General features: G+C 37.9%; 1 long non-coding RNA gene across 2 annotated transcripts in view; it reads left to right on the plus strand.

The window, feature by feature from the left end:
• Positions 1 to 15,020, plus strand: part of LOC119143330 — a 27,932-nt gene extending 12,912 nt beyond the window's left edge. The window contains exons 2-4 of one of the 2 annotated variants that reach the window (XR_005102671.1): positions 6,287 to 6,466; positions 11,772 to 11,813; positions 14,841 to 15,020. This is a non-coding gene — a long non-coding RNA (uncharacterized LOC119143330). Of the gene's footprint in view, positions 1 to 6,286; positions 6,467 to 11,771; positions 11,814 to 12,665; positions 12,696 to 14,840 lie in introns of those variants that run through there. The other variant, XR_005102672.1, reaches the window with a different exon arrangement.
• The last annotated feature ends 6,977 nt before the right edge of the window (positions 15,021 to 21,997 follow it).

Raw genomic sequence — 21,997 nt, forward strand, 5'->3', positions numbered from 1 at the left:
CCTTGTAGCTAAAACTATATACTCTTGGTCCCCCAATATCCTTTCCTACTTCTCCCTAACTTTTGCAGCAGCATCGTTGCATGCCTGTACTTAGCTGCCATCTTTGGAGCCAAGCACTGCCAATGTGAGCAGGATCCCAAACCTATTCAAGACAGGAAATGAGACTCCCTGTTATATCAAAATGGAAATGGAAGGAAATTAAATGGTCTACAGTTTTGCACCTAGACACCATTACATTACGTTCAGGAAGTTTCACACAGTGAAATGCACACTATCTAGCAGGTGAGTAAAAGGAATGGAAATCAGATCTACTGTGTTCTCTGCTTTTTCCAATAGCACTGATGTTGAAGATATTGATGGGAACTTCGTTATGACTTTCTGTGCCCTAGTCTATCCATTTGTATAATAATACTGATGTTTGCTAATAGCTCTGAAAACTTCATATTCAAGCCCCAGGATTGTAACCTGGGGACTATTATTAACAGTGACTGTTACTCAGATACATTGCTGTGGTCCCCAAGCAGCTCCAAGCTGAATTCCCCTCCACATCTTAGTGAGTCTTTCTTTTCAACTTCTAATGACTCTGAAAGAGTCATGCATAATAAATACATGATTCACAGACAGCTACTTAGCCTGCTGTCTAACAAATCTCTAATTTGTTATCTAGTAAATATAGTAACACTTAAAATACAGACACTCAATCAATGAATCTCTCTCCCTGTCTCACGTATCTGGAATACACAAAATGCAATATACTGCTGCTATCCATGGGCCAGCCACCTCTGATTACAGTATAAATACATGAACCGTCATTAAAAAAATGTACAAAGAGCACTGAAATGCTGAAGGAAAAAGGCACTTAAACATATTACTAGCTTTCCTCTTCCTGCCTTCTCTCCTGTGACGTCCTATGACTGCCCCCCAAAAGGGAAAAAAAGGGGAGTCAAGTACATGCAGCAAAAACCTGGTTCTAGACCAGTTTTCACTGTGTAACCCTTTCTTTTCTTACAATAGGACCAGGTAACCCTACTTCAGACTGGCAGGATAGAGTGCCATGCAGCATGTATAAATACTGTCATTCTCAATGACAGACATTGTGGGTTACAAGGTAAAAGTGGGAAGCTACAAAAGCTAATAATCCTAAATGGGAATATTTTAAGGTTATCCAGTCTTTATATGGAATTCAACAGAAATATTCTTCTACATTCCTGAAAGAGTATTAGAAAACTCAAAACATGTTTAATTTCAGGGACTAAACAAAACAACCTCTAGTGTTCCCTTTCAACCTCAACCATTCTGTCATCTGTGTGGTAGCATCTTCCTTGAGTTTCCAGTGGTAGGCTGAGGCTCTGTGAGTCTACAGTAATTATTTTATATAATTTGGATACTAAAATCAGGAAATCTGAATTTTGCAGGTGCTAACTACCCCTACCAATGAGTTTCTTCAGTAAGAGCTGTGCTGTACTCTGCTTGTGCTACAGAAGACACTTGTACGATACCTGATAAAACATACTAAAGTTAGAACACACTGCCTTAAGTGCATAGTAGAGATGCTCTTAGGGCTGATAGTTTTGTCCACCTATTTGGTTTCATTACATTGAATCAATTATCTCCAGGGGGTTGGTTTTAGACAGCTCAGAAAATTCTGGTTTCAGGAATACATGTGACTATTTTGCAGGGTTTTAATCTGCATGTGTCTGTGATCCTTTCCCTCTGTTTTGTTTGAGATTTGGAACCGAAAATAAGAAAGCCTGTCAAAACCTTTGTTTTGCCTGGCTTCATGTCAAACCCGTGTAGAATTCTGCATTCAGCGTATGTTTTCATAACATGGCCTGGGTTTCATGAAATTAAAAAGATTTGTCAGCTTTCAGAAGATGTGCAGCTGAGATATCAGTTTGTAATTATATCTGAAACGTGGTAGTCAGCTGAGCTCACGTTTCATTGAAAACATTGTTCTCAGCATTGTGTCTTTAAAACAGTATGTTTTGCCAAAGAATGCTGCAAATGCTCTGTTTGAGATTAAAAAGCAAACCAAAACAAATTAAATGAAAAATCCAACACAGCTACCCAGCCTAATCAAACTCTTTCCCCAGTGCTGTTTTGCCATGGCTCTCTAAATATTCAACATCTTTCTGCAATGACACCAGTCACCTCTTCAGCAGTCAGTTCTTCACCATTGTTTTTCAAATCACTGGAAAAGGCTAACTATTGGGAGGAAAAATGCAAGTGATAATAAGAGTTAAAAAAAAAAAAAAAAATCAAATAAAAAATCTAGCATGCCTTTCCAGTCTTTGGTTGTTGTATATTGGATAAAGAATAATTATAGATTGGGTAGGTAAGTGGGAAACACTATGATCACTTGTTCTGAACTCTCAGATAGGAGATTTCTCATTTTCAAAAGGACACCAATCCTACTGATAATGAATCAAATTCAGTTCCAAAATCCTTTAGGTGTTTGTTTTTTTGTTTTTCCTTCTATTTCTATTTTGGGTTTTTTTAAGCTCTTCAGAGAAGCTAGAGGGAGAAATCTTCTCTGATTTTTTTTGTATAAAAAAATCATTAAATGATAAAACCATGATTTGATAGAAATATTTAAGATTGCAATGAGATACAGAGAGTTAATGCTGTCTAAAATATTTCTGAAGCTCTGAAGTGAGACCACAAAGTTCTGAGAAGGTAAGAAGAAAGTTTGTGTTTATTATATGCTACTAATGGGCAAAAGGCTGTTGTCTTGGCTGCAACAGTTTTTCCAGGGTTTATGTAAGTGTCTTTGCATCAAATCCAGGTCCACCTAAAATTGATATAACCCAGAATTTCCCCATTTGGAGAAGTTCATTACTTATATTTAACAGGAAGCAAAGCTTAATAGGATTGTTGATTACATGAACACCAAGGATTTTTCCCAAAGCAGAACACGGTTGTAAACAACAAAGTGTTTTAATACTGATGTGGTGAGGTTAGAGAGCTGTTAGTGAAATCCTCTTTTAGAATACTTGGTGCATTAAGTATTTAATTAATTATGTGTGATGGGAATCTTTACACCCCACAGATAACTAGTTAGCATAGAGTTAAATACATACATATATATTTATAGTACAAGCGCACACATATATATATATATATATGTATATGTACGTATTGGCTTTCTGATAGATAAAAGGAAGCCAAACTAGAATGCAAATGTAACTTTTGGCAAAGAGACCATGTCAACCCAAACAGACTAAAATTAGTTGATGATTTTCCAAGTACAAATTTACATATAAAAAGAACAAAGCAGTTTAAATTCTACATTTGCTAACCGGAGACCAATTTACCCAGGGGAAGAGAAATTCTTGAGTATGGCTGTTGTCCAAATTATTATGATTAGGAGAAACTAAATGAGATTTTACTTTGGTCATACAAAAAGAGCTATTTTTGTTTTCGGCTTTTACCTGATTCTGTATCCAGTCAACTTAAAACAGTAAGGATCTGTTAACAAGATTTAAAGTGACAAAGCAATGTTTCTTATCAGGAAACTTATCTGGGGTTGATTTAAATTCTGTTTTAGCCATTTATTAACTCTAAGCTGGCTAGCAACTGCGAGAGAGTTGTGTTTGGTGTCCTATTGTGCAGTTCTGTATTGCCACTAAAAAGACCTTTCTTCATCAATGGATGTGATACAACAACGTGTGATACAACCCCAAATGTTGTATGCTTTGGTCAGCTATATAGCAAGGTTTTCAGTTAAAACTGAAATTGCAGAAACAGCAGTAGTGTTTTTAGTATTCAGCCCTTTTTTGTTCTTTTTGCGAAAAACAGTTCACAGAAAAAAAACCCCAAAACCAAAAACCCCAAATTACCCAACAAACCTCAAAATTACTTTCCCTGGCTTAGACAAAAGCAACATTAAAAGTGAAAGAGTGGGTCATATTTGTTGGGATTTCTTTAAAATTATATCATGTGGTTTAAGGCAGCTCCTTCCCACTGTAGAAATGGATCACAAATTTCTAGGTGAGAAGTAATTTTTAAGGATCAGTCCTTTCTTGAATTGAAAGATGAAAACACCAAATGACTTGCAATTGGAAGGACTAATTGTGGATATGAATGTTCCACTTTGTTCACACTAAACATTAATTGTAAAACTCAATAGCAAGAATCTGATCTAGCATTGACAGGAGTATATGAAAGAGCTGCCATTGACTTCAGAAGGTATTAAACAACCATAAGTTGCAGTACATGGCAAGGAAAGAGTATACTTCAGATACTATATTTTTATTAATCTTGGGAAGATAATTAGATTTACCCATGCCTGCAATAAAAAAACAAAGGATTTGAATGAATCTTCCCATAACAGAAAAGAGATTTCTTTTATTCCTAATTACAGTTAGGAGAGGAAACATGCTCTGTTGTTCCCAGCTTCTGTCTCTAATTTACTACATTTTCTCTTGGAAGTCCTTTAGTGTGTTTCACCTTAGTTTATTTGTTATTTAAGAAAGGAGTCACCATACTCTTACACACCTTATGTGTTGGGTGTCATGAAATCTTTTGCTGAAAATCCTACTTAAATGTAAAACAAGAAAACAAGCCTCCTTGGAATTGTCCCAGAAATATGTCAAAAGCAGAGGACAGCTGAGGGGAAGGGTGTTGTGTATGTGAAGGAGAAACTGCAGTTTTGGCTTTTTTCCTCTATATTACTACGCACACAAAAACACAGATGCACAGGCACAGATTTGGGAAGGCATCACAGAGGAAGTGGGAGAATTTACGTTTCATATGAGTATCTCAGCAAAATCTAATCATACTGACTGGCCAATCCAAAGTAACTTTAAATGTAACAAACAAAGGAAAAAAACCCATACAACCCCACCCCCCCACCCCCAACACAAAACCCAAAAACCACAACAAAACAATCCACAACATAGTCAATAATTGCTTTGGTAGATCCATTCCAGAACATAGGTAAAATCAAGTCAAGGGGAAAGTTGTTAGGCAGTAAACCCTACTGCAAATTGGCTGATACAAAGTTACTAATGTGGAGCTTTTAAAGTATTTCCTTTTCCCCTTTAATACAAATTTTGCTCAGAAGCGCTATATATAAAGAGGATTCTTCCTGACCTCTGTGTTACAAATAAAACAAATTATTCTACTGCAGACAGTAATTATGCAGAGAATCATTAGTAAAATCCTGCTGTAATGTTTACGCTTGCTGGAGGAACAGTCAAAGAGTCTCTACGGTGCTTTGCAGAATTGCTATTTCCTGTCCCTTTTGAACACACGTTACCCATTTTCTTCATCTATCTATCAAAAAGATTCCCATGCACATACTGAGTGGGTGTTTACTAAAGGCTGTCAAACCTCAATGCTCAGCTCATGGGAAGTGCACATCTGCTTGCTGAAGATGAGGATGCTCAAGTGATGATGGGGTTCTCGACATAGGAAAATAAAACAGTGATCTGCTTTGTCAGTGCATCCTATATATATCATGATACAAGCAAGTGAACACTGCCTTAATATGAAAATTAAGAAATGACCCTACACAAATTTTCCCTGATTCCAGACTTTGAGCGCGAGTATGTAATTTTGGCTGTATCACACAATAAAAATACATTGATTTATGTAAACTTTTACTTTCCAAACCCCAAAGCACTTTATGAGCTATGCAACATATACAGGAGCAGTTTCACTTATGACTAAATGCAGCAATCTCTGCAGTGGAGCGCTGCATCTGTTAATTAAGGTACATGTGTAGCCCAAATTTCTTTTTACAATACCCTTGTGTGCCATCTCCATATCTCAGGCTGGGAACTAAGGCGGTGAGGTTGCCATTAATCTCCACAGGCTCAGGATTTCTCCTGGAGAGATTATTAAACTAGATTAAGTCTATGTAGAGATCTTATGGCAGTGCAAACACTAGACACAGGTTAAAGTCCTGCATTGAGAAGACTCCCCTTCCCTATCGGGACACCAAAAATGGTGCTGAGAAGTGGTACTAAACTTCCAACCTGCAATAGTGATTTTCTTTGCTCTACTAGGAGATGAGAATGGTATTTGGCCTCTGAAAATATTCATTGAGTACTAGGGAGGTAAGGCTTTTCAAGCATCATAATTGATAGATTTATAATTAACAAGCTATGCAGCAGGAAGAAAATCATCGCATGATGACTAGATTACAAACCCAGTCCTTTCATCCTAACTGCTTGTGATTTTGCAATGGCTCTGATTGTAGCTTCTATGCCATTTGCATATCTTCCTAAGCATTTGAGGTGCGTGGTGATTTCATGTTTTATCTCATTTTGATGTGTTGCAGGTGCTTGTCAGCAACTACCAGAATTTCTATTACAGTCAGCTTTCATTTTATTGAAATATTTGTGCAGAATAATACAACACCGAAGCATGACATGATTCCATCTTAATCCTGCTGTGTGGAAAGACTTCGAGAAAGCACTGAACACACTACATGAAAGGAGTTTTGGTCTGATGTTTACAGGTAGATGGGTGGGGAAATTTTTCCTGCAGAAAGCGTATGGGAGAGAACTTAAGGGTGGTTTTGCATCCATTTGTATTCAGCAGGCTATCTCTGCATATGACTAATATTGCCTCCCCTTCTCCCATGGTTGCTGCCTTTGCCTCGTGATTAATACCGATCTAGTATCTTGTCACCACTGAGACATCAGTGGGACTTTGATATGACAGATGCCCTCGTGGCAAAGACACTCAAGACTGACTGGAGCTAAAAGCCCAGTCTGCAAAGTTGTGAAGTGTTGACAGCTGTGGAAAGTTATCATAGGGCACCATGTGCTAATAGTTATTTGATCCTGTGCTTCGAGGTAAGATTTTGGGCTGATTACTTAGGTCTATTACTACAACTCATTATTTGTCAGGCTCCTTCACTGTCTGAAACACGAGTTTCTTCAACAACACTGACAATAACATCAAAATATCTAACTGTTTGACATATGAAGATTTATTCATTCAGGTTTTCATAAAAATGTAGGACCTTTCCATGATGGTACTTGTAGAAAATGACTAGCACATGTGTAAGGGTAATGTAAGTAAATGTCAGCACAGCAAGCATCACATACTACTTTTTATTGGTCCTTTTAGCTTGTATTCCGTTTACTTATTTCTGTTTGTCATTTTAGGGCTCAGTTCTGCAGTGACAAATAGATAGGCAAATCACTCAGACAAAAATCATACAGAATGACCTATTTAGATCTTCTTTTGGGACAGAAGAACGTGGTTCAGAGTGATGATAAGTGGGCATTCATGTAGTATAAAAGAATCTGTATAAAAGAAATGCTTCGCTGTGACTGAAAAGAAGATTAAGACAAAGTGTGCTCAAAATTTGACTGCCCGGCTTATATCACGTTAGTAAAAAATGTTGCTAGCATAATCTTCAGTTTAGAGGAGTCATGAAAGCACTCAAATTCTCTTATTTCTACCCATTTGACTAATAACATCGAACAAAATATGAATCATCAACCCTCAGCAATAGATTTTGTACTTTTTCTCAGTCCTAGAAATGTCTTTGGATAGCAGCAGGGATGTGACCAAGAAGGAATGAGATTAAAGTCACCTTCAGCCATCTCAAACACTAGTATGTGGTTGATACATATGGGAGGGGATCACAGTAATTAATTACACATAGAGTACGCTGCCATATGCAGTAGCCACCATTATATGCTACCGTTGTTTTCTTACTTTTTCACTATTTTTTGAAATCTGGGAGAAGGTTGTTTCCTTCATGAAACATTTTTGCATGTTTCATGACTAGCTACCAAGCCACTGGCATTACACAGAGGTGTGGTTGGAAATTTGATGGGATTTTTTTTTTCTTTAATATGAATTCAGTGTGGTTACACCAATGAGGACATTCATTTAAAAAACCTGGCTTTATCTTATTTTTTTTCTTTTTTAGATATATTTTTTTTTCATGATTTTAAAATATTTTTCTTCTGCATCATAACAAGTTACATTCAAATCAACATTCACTTTTAGGGATATTAATCTTTCATTGTTTTCTCTCTTTTATTGTGTTTTGTGGCCCCAATGAAGAGTGAATTTAGTTATGATTATACCGTTTTTATTATTAACCAAATAGAAGACACTGAATATTCATATTTCAAATAAAAAACCAACCTCTGGAAATTATAAATAATACTTAAATCTTTTTTTTATTTAAATAATTGTGGCAGATAGATCAGAAATCTGCCTTCTTTAGAAGAAATGGATAAATTTGAAAGAACAGGATTCTATGTTTTTCCTGAAGAAACTCTCTGATATAAAAATAACCCCCTGTTTTTTTATGCTCTGCATTAATAACTGCACCTAGAAATAATACAGACAGTTGCAGTAGAATATACATCACACAAATGCATTTATAAACAAATCTAACATTATATATGGGAGTTATGACACAAGGGAGGTCTTTTGCAAGATAACTCATTTTTATAGAGGAAATGGCTTAGATGCATTTGACAGTTTTTTGAAAACAACAGAATCAGACTTTGTCCACCAGATCAACTGGGATTTTTGGCAAGCCTCCATTTTATAACTTGCCAGGGCCAGCTACTCCCTCTGCCACATGCGCTGCACAAGTAACAGTAAATGAGTTGGGGAGGGCTTTTATTTGCAGGAAGCAATGACAGTGCCAGGACCACTGAATTTTTAAAAAGAAGAAGAGAAGTGTGCTTTCTTTGCCCCTGCTTTAACACACTGACACGCCAGCATCACTTTAACGGATTAACAAAATAACGTTCACAGATATTGAACCTGCCTTTTTACATCCTCAGCGATACATTTCCAACCACCCACTCCCAGCATTCCCCTTGGTTTGTCTGCAGAATTTAATCTGATGCACATACAGTAAATTTGATGGACAACCTATGCTGTATTCTCTCCCCAACAGGGTATTACATCAGCCAGTGAGCCAGAGTATTACGATTTGTTGCCCTACATCTCACAAGGAACTGTTACACACACAGAGATACTTCCACTGACTTTGCTACCCATAATGTCTTGGAGAAACTTTTCTGTCCATTCTCCTCATTTCATAGACCCATACTCATGATTTCCTTGCCGTTTTCCTTCTGAAATTTTCCATTCCCTTTTGTTTCCCTGTAGGTACATCCCTCTAGAGCTAATGTCCCTTTGACTATGTTATTGGCTTTATATTTCCAATCTAAAATGGCGTGTATGAGGGGTTCACTGCTATCTTCAAACATGCATTCATAGATTGCCTTACTGTTGACAATCACAATACATTATTTCTGCCCTTCCTATTGTTCTCACTATTTGTTTGTATTTTCCAGAAGGTTCATCCTTATTAGGTTAATATTCAGAGGTGTATGACCTCTAGTTTTGCAGTCAGAAAAAAAGTGACTTCTTTTTTTTCCTGCCAAAGATTATAAAGGTGAGGATATAAGAAGATGAGGTAAATTGCATATTTATGCTCATTTCCATCTCCCACAAGGAATCTGAGAGGTACTTAAAATGCAATTATTTGGTTCAGATATTCTGACCAGGAAAATGTTTCCACAAGCATTTTACAGACTTACTGTAAATAATACAATCACACGCTTCAATCATAAATAAGCAAGAAGGAGCAGGAGAGAGAGAACTGAGGCATAAGCAGAGATTTGAAGCTTGCTGCTGAATCTAAGAGACAGCAGAAGGCAGAATGGCTGCTCCAGGTGATGGAGGAGTAACCAGGTCTACCAGGGATGATAAGGCTGTGTGAAAGAGAGAGTAGAGAAGCTGGATGCATGAGACAAACCTTGTGCAGAAGCATCTGGCAGCTCTAAGTGTTTTGTTTCACTTTGGGATTTTATTTTTCTTCTTTTTTTGTGTGGTGGTGGTAATTTTGCAGGTTGTACCCTACTTTTTAGCCATGTCTTAAAGGAATACGCAAGGTAACAAGGTCTTTTTTCGTCATTGATTGCATGGTGAAGGTGGGTCATTTCATAACAGCAAAGAAATAGTATTTTGAGTGCACTCTAGTACCATAAATGGGTTTCTTGTTATACAGAAAGAAAACTAGGATCAGCAGACCACAGCTGGAGAAACAGGGACAAATGGGTACGTTCCTGACTTTGTAAGAATCAGAGGACCCTGAATGGTGGTGTCCAGGGAGGCACCTCTTACTGTGGTCCTAGTGATGGAGAAGGGTAAAGAATGTCTGGAGAACATGGTGGAGAAAATGCGTGGCTCTTCTAGGGTAACGCCTAAGGGAAGCATGAAGACTTGTTTAGGGAAAGTATAGATGTACATAAATCAGTAACTCCTAATTAAACTATCTGCTCTAAAGAAGTGATAAAAACTGCTGGTATTATCCTCCTTATGCTTGCTGACTCAAGCATAATGGCCATTGGAAAAAAAAAAAAAAAAAAAAAGTCATGGAGGTACATGCATTGCCACAATTGGACATTAAGACTCATCTAGTTCTGTCCAAGACCGAACCTTGGTTCAGAGGCCAACTGGAACATAAAAGCCCAAGTCTGTGTTATCAGGTTTTCTCAGCCTTCGGAAGACCTTAGCTGTATGCAAACTGCCTGTGGTCCCAGATGCATAATAAATCCTGAACCATGTCCTAAATCAGTTTTGGGGGAAAAGTGTGCTTAGATCCCAATGTAACTGTTGCATAACAGGACAGTTGAACTCCAGTGCCGGGGAATGTTTCCTCTTTACAGTTTATTGGTATAGGTGTGGCTATCACTATCAGCCCTAGTGCAAGGCAACTCTTAAGCATTAGATATCTTTTGAAAGCATGTACTGTATTAGCTCCAAAACAATCATCTACATGATTTCCATATCCTTATAGGATTTTCTATGTCATATCTGTGCAAGGTCTACTGATCTCAGACCAAAACACTGAGAATTACCAACTTCAGTCTTCTGTGTGACACCAATACTTTTCTAGCCTCTGACAGGTCTCTGACTCAGTTTCTTTCTTTAGGAGTGTTTGTAAAGATTAAGTCATTACTGCAAGGTTCTTTGAAGAATCCTTTGTAACAGTTATGTACAATTATTCTTTCTTATTTTAAGCAGAGTCAATAACACCCTGTTTATAATGCTGCTAAGTGAACCCAGCTATAACAAGGAATGTCTTGGCCCAATGTCACCCTTGGCCTAACTGTAAAATATGATCAAAACCATGTGCCAAACTTAATTTTGGTTACTATTACATGCAATGATTTTGAGACTTCTGTCATATTTAAGCCTTCATAAAAATATGAAATATTAAGATCTAGGTTTGGTATTTGATTGAACTATTGAAAAGGCTCCAGATAATACATCCTGAAAATTTCATGGAAGTATCTTAAAGGCTTCTGGCCGCAGATGGCTTGTATAGGCCATCACTTTTCCTCAGATGACACCCATTTCTAAATCTTCCTTGACTTACTCTCCCATCCGTTAGTTTCCCACTTATCTGCCTGTCTGAGCTCTGTCATCTCTTGGCTACACCATAACTTTTTCCTACTGAATCCTTCAAAGCCTGAAGGCATAATATGGATAAAAAGTTATTGCTGTCCAGTGTCTCTAGCTCTGTGATTGTCATTCTTCACTTTGCTTTCAGGGATGGAAATTGCAAGATTTGCCCTTGACTCTGAGGTTATTTTTTCCCCTCTCACAGCTTCTGAGCCTGTTTCAATACATAGAGCTTTTTCTGGAGTGCTGACAGAAGTTATCTTTATCCCATCACCCTCCTGCTGTTGCCAAAACCCTTACTCATATGCCAATTGCAATTCAGTAATTTATAATCTCTCTTAATTTCTCGTACATGCATTTTAAAGGGTGATGCCAGGCTACTGTCAAAGAACATCTATTTCCAATCCGTAAGTGCCATCAATGCTATCCCCATAATCTTATAGCCACCCTCTTGCTGTCATTTAGTAACCAGACTGTCCACTGACTGGAACGCAAGAACCAGACAGACACAGGTGTTAAACAGAGGAAATGAAAGGAACTTTTTGATCAAATATTAAGCTAGTGAACTTTCAGACTTCACACTCCATGACTGCTGTGTAACTATGAGTTTCTACCTTATCCACAAGCCAATTGTCTTGGAGAAAACCAGGTCTTCATAGATTTGGGTCCCTACGTCCTCCTAAAAGCCATTTTCAGTTCAAATGTATATATCACCGTCCAAAACCATAACAAAAGTCTTCCCCAAGTTGAAAATTTGGGAGGTAAAATAACAATGCCTGATGCTGAGGTGATCCTAGTGTCTGCTACTTCCTGCTACCTGGTGGAAAGCCTTCTTACTTGCACTTTTGTTGAGTTAATTAAAAATTTCTGGGTGAATTGCCAGGTTTTTTAATGTGAAGTACAGCCAAGAAAAGCTAGATATACCCAAGTAACTAGCTGAGTTACCTTCCAGACCATAGCAGTGGGATCCCAGGACAGCACAGACTAGGAAATCTATCCAAGATTTAGGGACTTTGATGGTTACTCACAGTAGGCTTCATTATGCCATTGCTACCCTGAAGCCTGGATTGTCTTAAAGCTGGCTTAAGCCTGTTTCCACGAGTCATTCACTGCATTTTAGACTTACTATAAGATCTGTCATGTGCTAATTTAAAACAGATTGTCCTGTGGCTGTTTAAATTGTGACAACAGTGGGTGTTATGTCCTTATTGATTTTAGCACTGTTGTTCACCCTGTTTGTTCTGTATTCCATAAAACAGGCAGGATGGCAATGCAAGTGAAGGTCCTTTTCAGTGTACACTGTATATTCTCTTCTGTGCTTGCTCCACAGTAGATATGATGGTGAACAATTGCCACTGCTATGTAAATACACTACATAAAGATGAAGGTCTATTGAGAATGAAGGTCACGCTCCATCTTGAAAAGTGGACTTCAGGCCTTCAGGCAGGTGAGGGGCTTAGAGATTTCAGGCTCTAGTTACTATGTTCCATTATGTCTATAAAAAAGGTTTTATAGTTGATTGTGAGCCATACAGATATGAGAGAGATACAGCTGGAGGCAAGGGCATTTTTAGTTTCTGGATTGTGGTAAGGACATTTTTAGCAACACACTAAATATAAAAATTCTGCATTTTATCCAGCGATTCGTGAAGCTAAAACATAGAATCTATTCTGAAAGCAGATACCAAAATTCAAGACTGATATTTCTCAGGCAATTATTTCCTATCTTTGGGATGCAAAGCTATGCTTCATCTTGTCTTCTCTTATTTGACCTATTGCATTACTGATTACACTGTGGCAGAGATTAAACAGCAGAAAGAAATGTTCCTCTTTTCCCACCTCAGTCCCAATCTCAGTTTTATCTCTAATTTAAAATTAATGTTCCCTTCCGGACTGTAAGGAGCTGAAATTTATTTTGGAAAGGAACTAGCTAAGCCATGATGAAAAAGATGAGAAACACCTCCTGTTCTTGATTTGACCCTGCTACTCCTGCTGACACCAATGGCAGTGACATTAATGACTACTAAAATTTTCTTGTTCTTACATCTAAATCACTAGAAAACCTGACACTTTTGATTTGCAGTGGCTAAAGAAAGCTGTTGTACTGCCTAAACTTCAGATATTTAGACAGTTCAGTGGACACCTGACTCCTTACAGAAACCAGGTAGCTACTGAACTTCATTGAATTCCAGAAGTTTACTTCAGGTGATGTCAAAAGCATTCCAAATCAACTTTCTGAACCAGTAGCTAAGTTTTGGGCATTAAAACAATTAGCAGACCTAGGAATCTTCAAAAAATCTGTTTCCATTAAGTCCTATAAATCCAAATGAAAATTACACACCTAAATCCCACGGAAGACCTGAGTTGAAAGTGCTGGGAATGCTGTGATGAATAACAGAATCAGATCTTGGCCCAAGTTTCAGGCCAGAGACATAACAAGGTAACTCTCTTCCCAGATACTTTCTAAGGTGATGACATCCAAAGTCTGTCACAACACTGCAACCCATAAGTTAAAAGCAAGGCTCTTTTTTTTTTATGTTGCACCCACTCAGATGTCAATCAGGAAGCCTCCTGTGAAACAGCTCTATCATCCTACACTGAAAAGAGGTGTCATATAGCAGTGCCTTGCTGTAAAGGGTTGTTCATTTTTACGGATATTTTCCTTGATTGTGAACAAACAAAAAACCTTTTTTAACTTCCTGATTTGTTGCACTGTACTATAACTAAAATAAAAATTATCCTCTTCAGCCAGTGAATGTTAAAATCTTTGTGACATTATTCATGCTACAAAGTTAAACTCTCCAACCTTGAATGTTCCTCAGTTGAGATATATGCCATCTGAGTTTCCTTTGCATTTTAATTTTGAGGGGAGGAAAGAAAAAAAGGACAAAAAAACTCTAATTATAATATTTGAAGAAGTAATAGTTTTTATTCTATATAATAAATAATATTATATTATATAATAGGGGGAGAAAGGATCCACGGGTAGTTTATAATGTTACCTAGAACTGCTACATCCTGACTAACATTATAAATAAATATCTATCAGCTAAACAGAATTATTATTTTATCAGCACAAAGGGATAAATGTTTATATAGCAGTCACTCTAACCAGTAAAATTTGCTTCCAAGTGTCAGCTGGGTTCGGTTAGGCTAAACTGTCCCTACAATTTAAACTATAATTTTTATTGATGTTTAAGAATCTTATGAGGAAAAAAAAATTGAAAGGGAAGAAGGAATGTTCAAATAAATTCATGCTGATGCAAGTTCCACGAACTTACTTTTATTGGTGAATCTGACCCTTCATTTGCTTGCCTCTTTGCTTAGGCTTGCTGAGGAGATGGCCTAAATTACTTCTCTTACATAGAAGATGGTTCAAATTTATCAGTTACATGCTACATTTGTTTTTCATTTCTTGTTTGTTTGTTTCATTAGACTGAGAAGCTTAAGGGAAAGGGAAATAGGAAGCTCTACATACCTGAAAATGTTTTGTGAATGGCAAGACCTACAGATCAATAACTAGGTAATACAAATTGTGTTCAACCAGACACCTCCATCACTGACAGCAGGAAAGTGCCCTGCTTCCTTGTATTCTCTCAAAATGAGATTCTTCAAAAACTGGGATAATTTAGTCCATGTTACTTATATATTGAGGAAAGCACCTGGTAGTGCAGCATGAGCATTTCTCTGTCATGGATGAAACCTGAGGTTTTGGGAGCACAAGTCTTCACCTTCATTCTTTCTGAATGGACGGTTTTCCCATAGAAAGAGCTGTGTGTTCCATCACTGGAAAAATCAAAAGCTTCAGGCAAACGTAGGTACTTTTTCCCTCATCATTACGATGCTTGTGCAAGTTTACAGCAAGATTTTCACAGCAGTGTACCTTCAGTATACAAATAGAAAACTCTCCAAAAAATGAAATGAGGGAGATGCCTAGTGCAAATGAAAGTTTTCAGAGGTATGTATTAGTTTCCATTGACTTTGCAAAGTAGTTAACCTCTGCAGGAAGACTGGGTTGCTATTTCATTTGCATAGCAGTTATCTAAAGTTCAGTTGAACCTCTGAATCTTTACATGATAAAGGACAAGAGGAAAAGAGGAAAGAAGCAAGAGAATGTATAGAGAATATGTCTTGTAACTACCTTAAACAGGAGAGAGCAGTAAATAAATTTTAAAATTGCTTAACAGGTGGCTGCTCTACTTATCCAGGAAGCCAATTTCTATAGAACCAGGCTGGTTATTAAGACTGTTCACCTGAAGTCAAAGCAAAGATTGATGTTACTTAAATCTTTGTGTATGGGATGACAGAAATCAAGAAGCAAAAGAACACAGAAGAAACAAGTGCCTGATCTTCAGGAATGATGAATAACAACAAAACAGACACATGGACTTACACATTTAAGTCAGCAGGACTACCTGCACTCTGAAAAGTTAAGTCAAGTAAGAGGGTAGCTCTGGGGTTAATCTGCAGATGTTGATCTCCTAAAGAAGGAGAAAACAGAAGAGATGAAGAACAAGCAAAACGAAAACAGAGGAGAACGCAGAATTGAAGACAAGATCAAAGTTAATTTTTTTAGAACTGCCTTTTCATCTCAACTACTTACTATGCAGTAGACTTGAGGAAAGCATATTTGATTTTTTTTAAAATTAGCCCAGCCTTTTATGACACCTTACCCTTGGTCAAATGTGAATTACGCAATAAATATATTAGCTTACAATAAATTTTTTTAAACTACTCCCGCTTTTCTCCTCTCAACAGTATCCTGGATGAGAAATGTCTACAATTATTTCTATGCCATCTATCAAACACATAGACAGCTCTGTCAGGTCAGACTAGGGCCATAAAATGCAGCTTGATATAATTCTGACAAAGTCTAACAACTGTCCTACCTCTTGCCTGATACCCTTCAAGAAAGACCTCTGCTAGTGTGCATCTGTTGTGGACAACCTCCCACTGTCCACCTCTAGGCAAACATATGTTTGAAACTGGGAGCATTTTCAAATGCGATTAAGTGACATAATAGAGGGAAGTAGCAACAGACCTGATGTCCTGGTTTCAGCTGGGATAGAGTGAATTTTCTTCTTAGTAGCTGGTGCAGTGCTGTGTTTTGTATTTGGTGTGAGAAGAGTGTTGATAACACACTGGTGTTTTTAGTTGTTGTTAAGTAGTGTTTATACAAAGTGAAGGACTTTTCAGTTTCTCAGACCCTGCCAGTGAGAGGGCTGGGGAGAGCACAAGGGGCGGGGAGGGGACATGGCTGGCACAGCTGACCCCCCCTGACCCAAGGGATGTTCCATACCATATGGCGTCATGCTCAGCATATAGAGCTGGGGGAAGAAGGAGGAAGGGGGGGACGCGGGGAGTGACGGCGTTTGTCTTCCCAAGCCCCCGTTGTGCGTGACGGAGCCCGGCTGCCCTGGGGATGGCTGAGCCCCTGCCTGCCCGTGGGAAGCGCTGGGTGAATCCCTTGGGTTGCTTTGCTTGTGTGCGCGGCTTTTGCTTTACCTGTTGAACTGTCTTTATCTCAGCCCATGAGTTTTCTCACTTCTACTCTTCTGATCCTCTCACCCATCCCACTCTGGGGGGAGTGAACAAGCTGCTGCGTGGGTCTTAGTAACCAGCTGGGACTAAACCACAACATCTGAATTTTCTTTTCACTCTATATATGAGCACTATTTGGATAAGTAAAATTGTTCTGAAGTGGTAAAGCTTTGGATATACATGTATTGGAAAATACATTATCTGTCTTTCAGTACTGAGCAACAGACTCTCACATCTGTGTCTTGCAGAAGTCCAAATTTGTATCTTTGGCTGGTGTGACTGATGTGGTTTTGTGTGCTGTGTACTAAATTGGACACCTGTTAGAGTCAGCAGGATGATGTCCTCTGACCTTAGGTACATTGACTTAAATTGTCTTTATTTATATATCCGTGGACATATGGAAGAGGAGAGAAAACTTGTGTTATGCAAAAACAGGCAAAGTAAATCCTGCCTGAACACTCCCCAAACACAATGTTTACTTTGGAAGAGCAGTATTATTTTTAAAGACATGAGTATTCTGAACAAGCATTCTTTCCTGTAACTACCAAGCACAAAGACCAATAACCTTGCACAACCCATAGTATTGATGTTTCTGAGATCGTGCTCTTCCTGCCTTGGTCTTACACAGGCAATCCAAAGCCGTAATGAAATACAATCAAATCACGGCTGTAGCAAGTCCATTCCATTTTGTATTGTCCCCAGCCACTAAACATGCAGTCCAAGCAATGAAGAATCTCATCCCTTGTCTTTATGAAAACCCCTAACAGCTTAAAGTCCAGGAGTAATTTTAACGAATGTTGACCATGTCTTCTAGTGCTCAGTTGAGTTTCACGTACTGTCATGAAGCTGCTTTTTTTCTGGGACACAAACAACCTGGAGAAAACACTGTACTTATTTCATTGCAAAGGGTCTAACTCAGCAAGGTAACAACAGTGAAGACTACTAAAGGCTACTGCAGTATAGGTGATGAGTGATAATGCATGTATATTTCTTAAGGGCGTCATACGATTCTCTTTATCCACAGGTACTTTTTACTAAACAAGACAGAGTAGTGTCATAGGTTAATATTTTGCTTTCAGTCCTGTTCCATCCCTCACATCACTGGACCTATGAAAGTGATGCAGGGTGACTGAAACACAAGAATCCTTCTCCTCACAACTATTCATTATGTTTTATTTCATTTAAGTGATTTTTAATCCACTGCAAGACTATGCTTCTTACCCTGTGGAGATTTATAATCTCTAAGAATTCTTTATAAAGAAGTATCAAAGTTAGTTATGTCCATTGAGTCACCTTTATGTACTGTTTTATTAACTTTTTCAGGGAATCTGAACAGGTCAGAGGTGTGCTATTTTTCTTTGAAGAGCTTATGACCCTATTCTCCAAGTACTGTACTACCTTCTTCTTAATTAAGCCCCTACCTTTTCCTTGTCCTTTTTATTTCCAATTTGCACCTTAGCCGAGGTATTTTATGTTGTAATATATTCACAGGTAGGATTTCCAAATCTTTAAAACAAGCTTTGTGGTTTGCTTTCATTTCCTTGCCCAAAGATATGACATAATTTATATGCATTAACAATGGAAAGGATCTAATTTCACAGCACGAAAATTCCAGCTTGAAAGAAATTACTGACTTGGCTAATTTTTCTACTAAAATTCACTGTATTCACTAGAGAAACATAACTTCAATAGATTCATAGAAAGGGTGTCTAAAGGAGACTTCTGGAGTTCTCGGGTTCACATTCCTGCTTGAAGCACTATCAGTGTCCCCATCACTAGGTGTGGCCCACCCTGTGTCTTCATCTAGGAGAATCTTGAAGCTCTCCAAGGATGGAGATTCCACAGCCTCTGTGAGTAACCTGCTCCAGTGCTGTACTACTTTCCCAGTGATTTTTTTAAAATTATTTTTACATTAACTAATGTGTGATCTGAACCTCTTAAGCCACAGGGTGTGGCCATTGTTCCATGTTTTGGCATCTTTCACTTCCAATAAGTTTTTGGCTTGGTCTTTGAAACTGCCCTCCATGTAGTTCCTGGCTGGTATTAGATTCACCTGTTTGCCTTTAATTTCTAGACTAAATAAGCCCAGGTATTGTTACCTATGGGCCAACCATGTCCCCTTGCTTTCTGCTGAACTTCATAGCCACTTTCCATATTACTTTTGAGTTGGACTGAGTACTAATCAGTGTGGAATCTCACCAGTGCTGGGAAGAGAAGGATAGTTTACTTTGATCTGCTGTCCATGCTTTTCAGTAGCTCAATATGCAATCTACCCTGTTCCTGATGAGATCACATTTGGTGGCTCATATTTCACCTTGAAGACCATTGTAATCACCAAATCCTTTTCAGCAGAGCCATTACTGCTAGACTCTTCCTATCCTATGCTGATGTTTAGGATTAATTTGCCATAGGGGTAGAACTTTCCATTTTTTAAAAATTAAAATAGGAACGTTTTTGTCATATCATTCCTTAAGTTTAGGCCACTGTGGTTGGGCTCTGCCATTTGTTGTTAAGCCACTCTCCAAGTTTATAGTCACCTGAAAATCTGTTGAAGGTACACTCATCCACCCTTTACTTCCTTAGCTTCCAAATGAAAATGCAGTTGGGAACTACATCAGAGAAAGCTTTTGATTTGCATACCTGAAATAAAACTGAATTCAGAAAGAGATGGTTTCCTTGCATCATTTCCTATAAATCACAATAGCTGACATTTCTTTTTGTTATGCTTCCTCAGAAGACTATTAACTATATTCCCCAGTTTAATACTTTGAAGACTACCAAGATAAATCTGTATCTACTTTTGTTGAGAATCAGATCCTAGATGCCAGAGTTCTTGGGTTCTTTTCATGTACTAACTCCTGTGAGACGATTTACACAAGCTTCTCAATGAACAATGAGACTAATGAAAATCTTATTCCTATAAATGTGTGGCCAGTAACTTTCAAAATGACAGCCACTTAGCCACCTTCCCTATACTTTCAGAGAAGTACTGCAGGATATGGAGTTTCAGTTCCCCACATAGTTCTTGGCATCTTCTCACCACGATCAAAACTCTCTTCCCCTTCCATGGAGACATGACAGGAGGCAGATGCTGTGGCTAGTTCAGATACATGTTTGCGAATGGGTCTTCACACTGAACATGTAACAGATGCTCACTGAAGTCATCCTAGAGCTTTTTTTTTTTTTTTTTTTTTTTTGGTCAGGACCTTTTTAAGTTTCCTTTCTACACCCAAACACCAGTTTTCATTGATACTTAGGACCTGGTATCTATTTCTCCCTCTCTGTAGATCCTGTTTAGCTTGATCACTGTGTTTGGTTTAGCCTGGGGAGGTTGAGGGAATGGGAAATACAAGTAGGGAGATACAATAAAACTTACTTCTCTAAGTAACCACAATAAAATGTTTTTAAGCTCCATCTTGCCTAGAAAAATAAAATCAGCTGTTGACTAAATTGTGTCTATTTTGGGCATTTTGGGGTTTGCCTTTTTTTTTTCTTTTTTTTTTTTTTTCTCCTAATACAAACCATTTACACTTCTATTTAAACATAGGAGTCACATTCATTGATCTAGAAAAAAAATACATGTTTGCATCATGCTTTGCTTTCTCTCTTTGTCATGTCTCTGACCTTGAAACTGCAAGCTCATCATGGGAGGCAGGCAGACACTGTTTCTGATTTTCTGCAATACTGGACAAAGTACTACTTACGCTGAACACTGAATCCTCCCTTCAGGTGTTAGACCGCATTGCTCCTAAATGGTATCAGAATTCCTGCAAAGGGTGTCTTAGTCACAGCCATTGTGTTATCCCTGTTTCAGAAGACTATGCAGCTCTCTCACAGTGAATGCAGTTGTACAAGAAAGAGATACCGAGATCAAATATCTGAGACCAATTCAGATCTTTTTCCGGGAACGTTTATCCAAACACAAATGTTGCTAGATCTTACACCCATTTTGATAAGCTGCTCAGCATGTAACAGCTGACAAAGTAAGGCCTTCACTCATTTTCCACCAAATTAGAGGCATGATAATATGGTTCTTGTACGATGTAATTTCTTCACCTTTTTCTGACCATGAAGGTAAAGGGAAGTAAAGGCATGTAATGGACAACAGACTTTTGCTTCCTTACTAACTTGAATAAGGATTTTGGGGGAAGATGATCTTGCCTGTGGTACAGACACTCCTCCAAACCTAGCCTTCAAAGCTTGTTTTAGGTCATAAGCATATGTTTTGCTTACATGGCTTCAGTATTTCTCCACACAGATCCACAGAAACCCAGACCAAGCCAGTCATAGCATTATCTCTGAGAGCTGGAGCATGACTTAGTATTCCAGTACTTGCAAGTGGAAAGTAGTGAGTATAATTAGTAGGAACAATACTTATCAAATGCCCTGTACATTCATAATCCTATGCAAACACCAAGATGACTGCATCCCCACAGTAACTCTAATGACTTTAGTATACTTAGAATGGATTTAGCTCATCAAGAGAAATGCTAGACATATCTCACTCTTTAAATATATTCATTTCCCTTTGAAATTGATTTAATGAGGAGGTTGATTTGGCCTATACAATCAACAGAATCAGACTTTAAAAATGCATATTATATTGCATTATATACATGTATATATATGCATGCACAAACACACACAGAGCTATATTTGTGTATAAATGTATATATAGACAAACACTCTGGTTCTGCTCCGACTCTTCTGATCACCTTTCTACAGAAGACAGTTAAGACAACAAGTCAAGAACTCTTCATTCCTTAAAAAATACAAAAATATTGCATTGCTATTAATGGGTTATAGCACTTAAGGTCCTGAATGTTAGCAAGGATTTCTGTAGAAAAAAAAAAAGAAATTCTATAACCTTTTATAACAGGGTATCTGTAAAAGGCAGCAGTAGGTATTGTCTGCTTATCAGATATTATATTATATTATTATATTATGTTATGAACTCCATCTTACCAAACAACCAAAGTAAATACCCTCCCATTGATTTCACCCATTATACATCCCATTTTGCATCTGAAAGAAAAGAAGGTTAGGATCTA

The sequence above is a fragment of the Falco rusticolus genome, chromosome 2, assembly GCF_015220075.1.
Source record: "Falco rusticolus isolate bFalRus1 chromosome 2, bFalRus1.pri, whole genome shotgun sequence".
Lineage (NCBI taxonomy): Eukaryota > Metazoa > Chordata > Aves > Falconiformes > Falconidae > Falco > Falco rusticolus.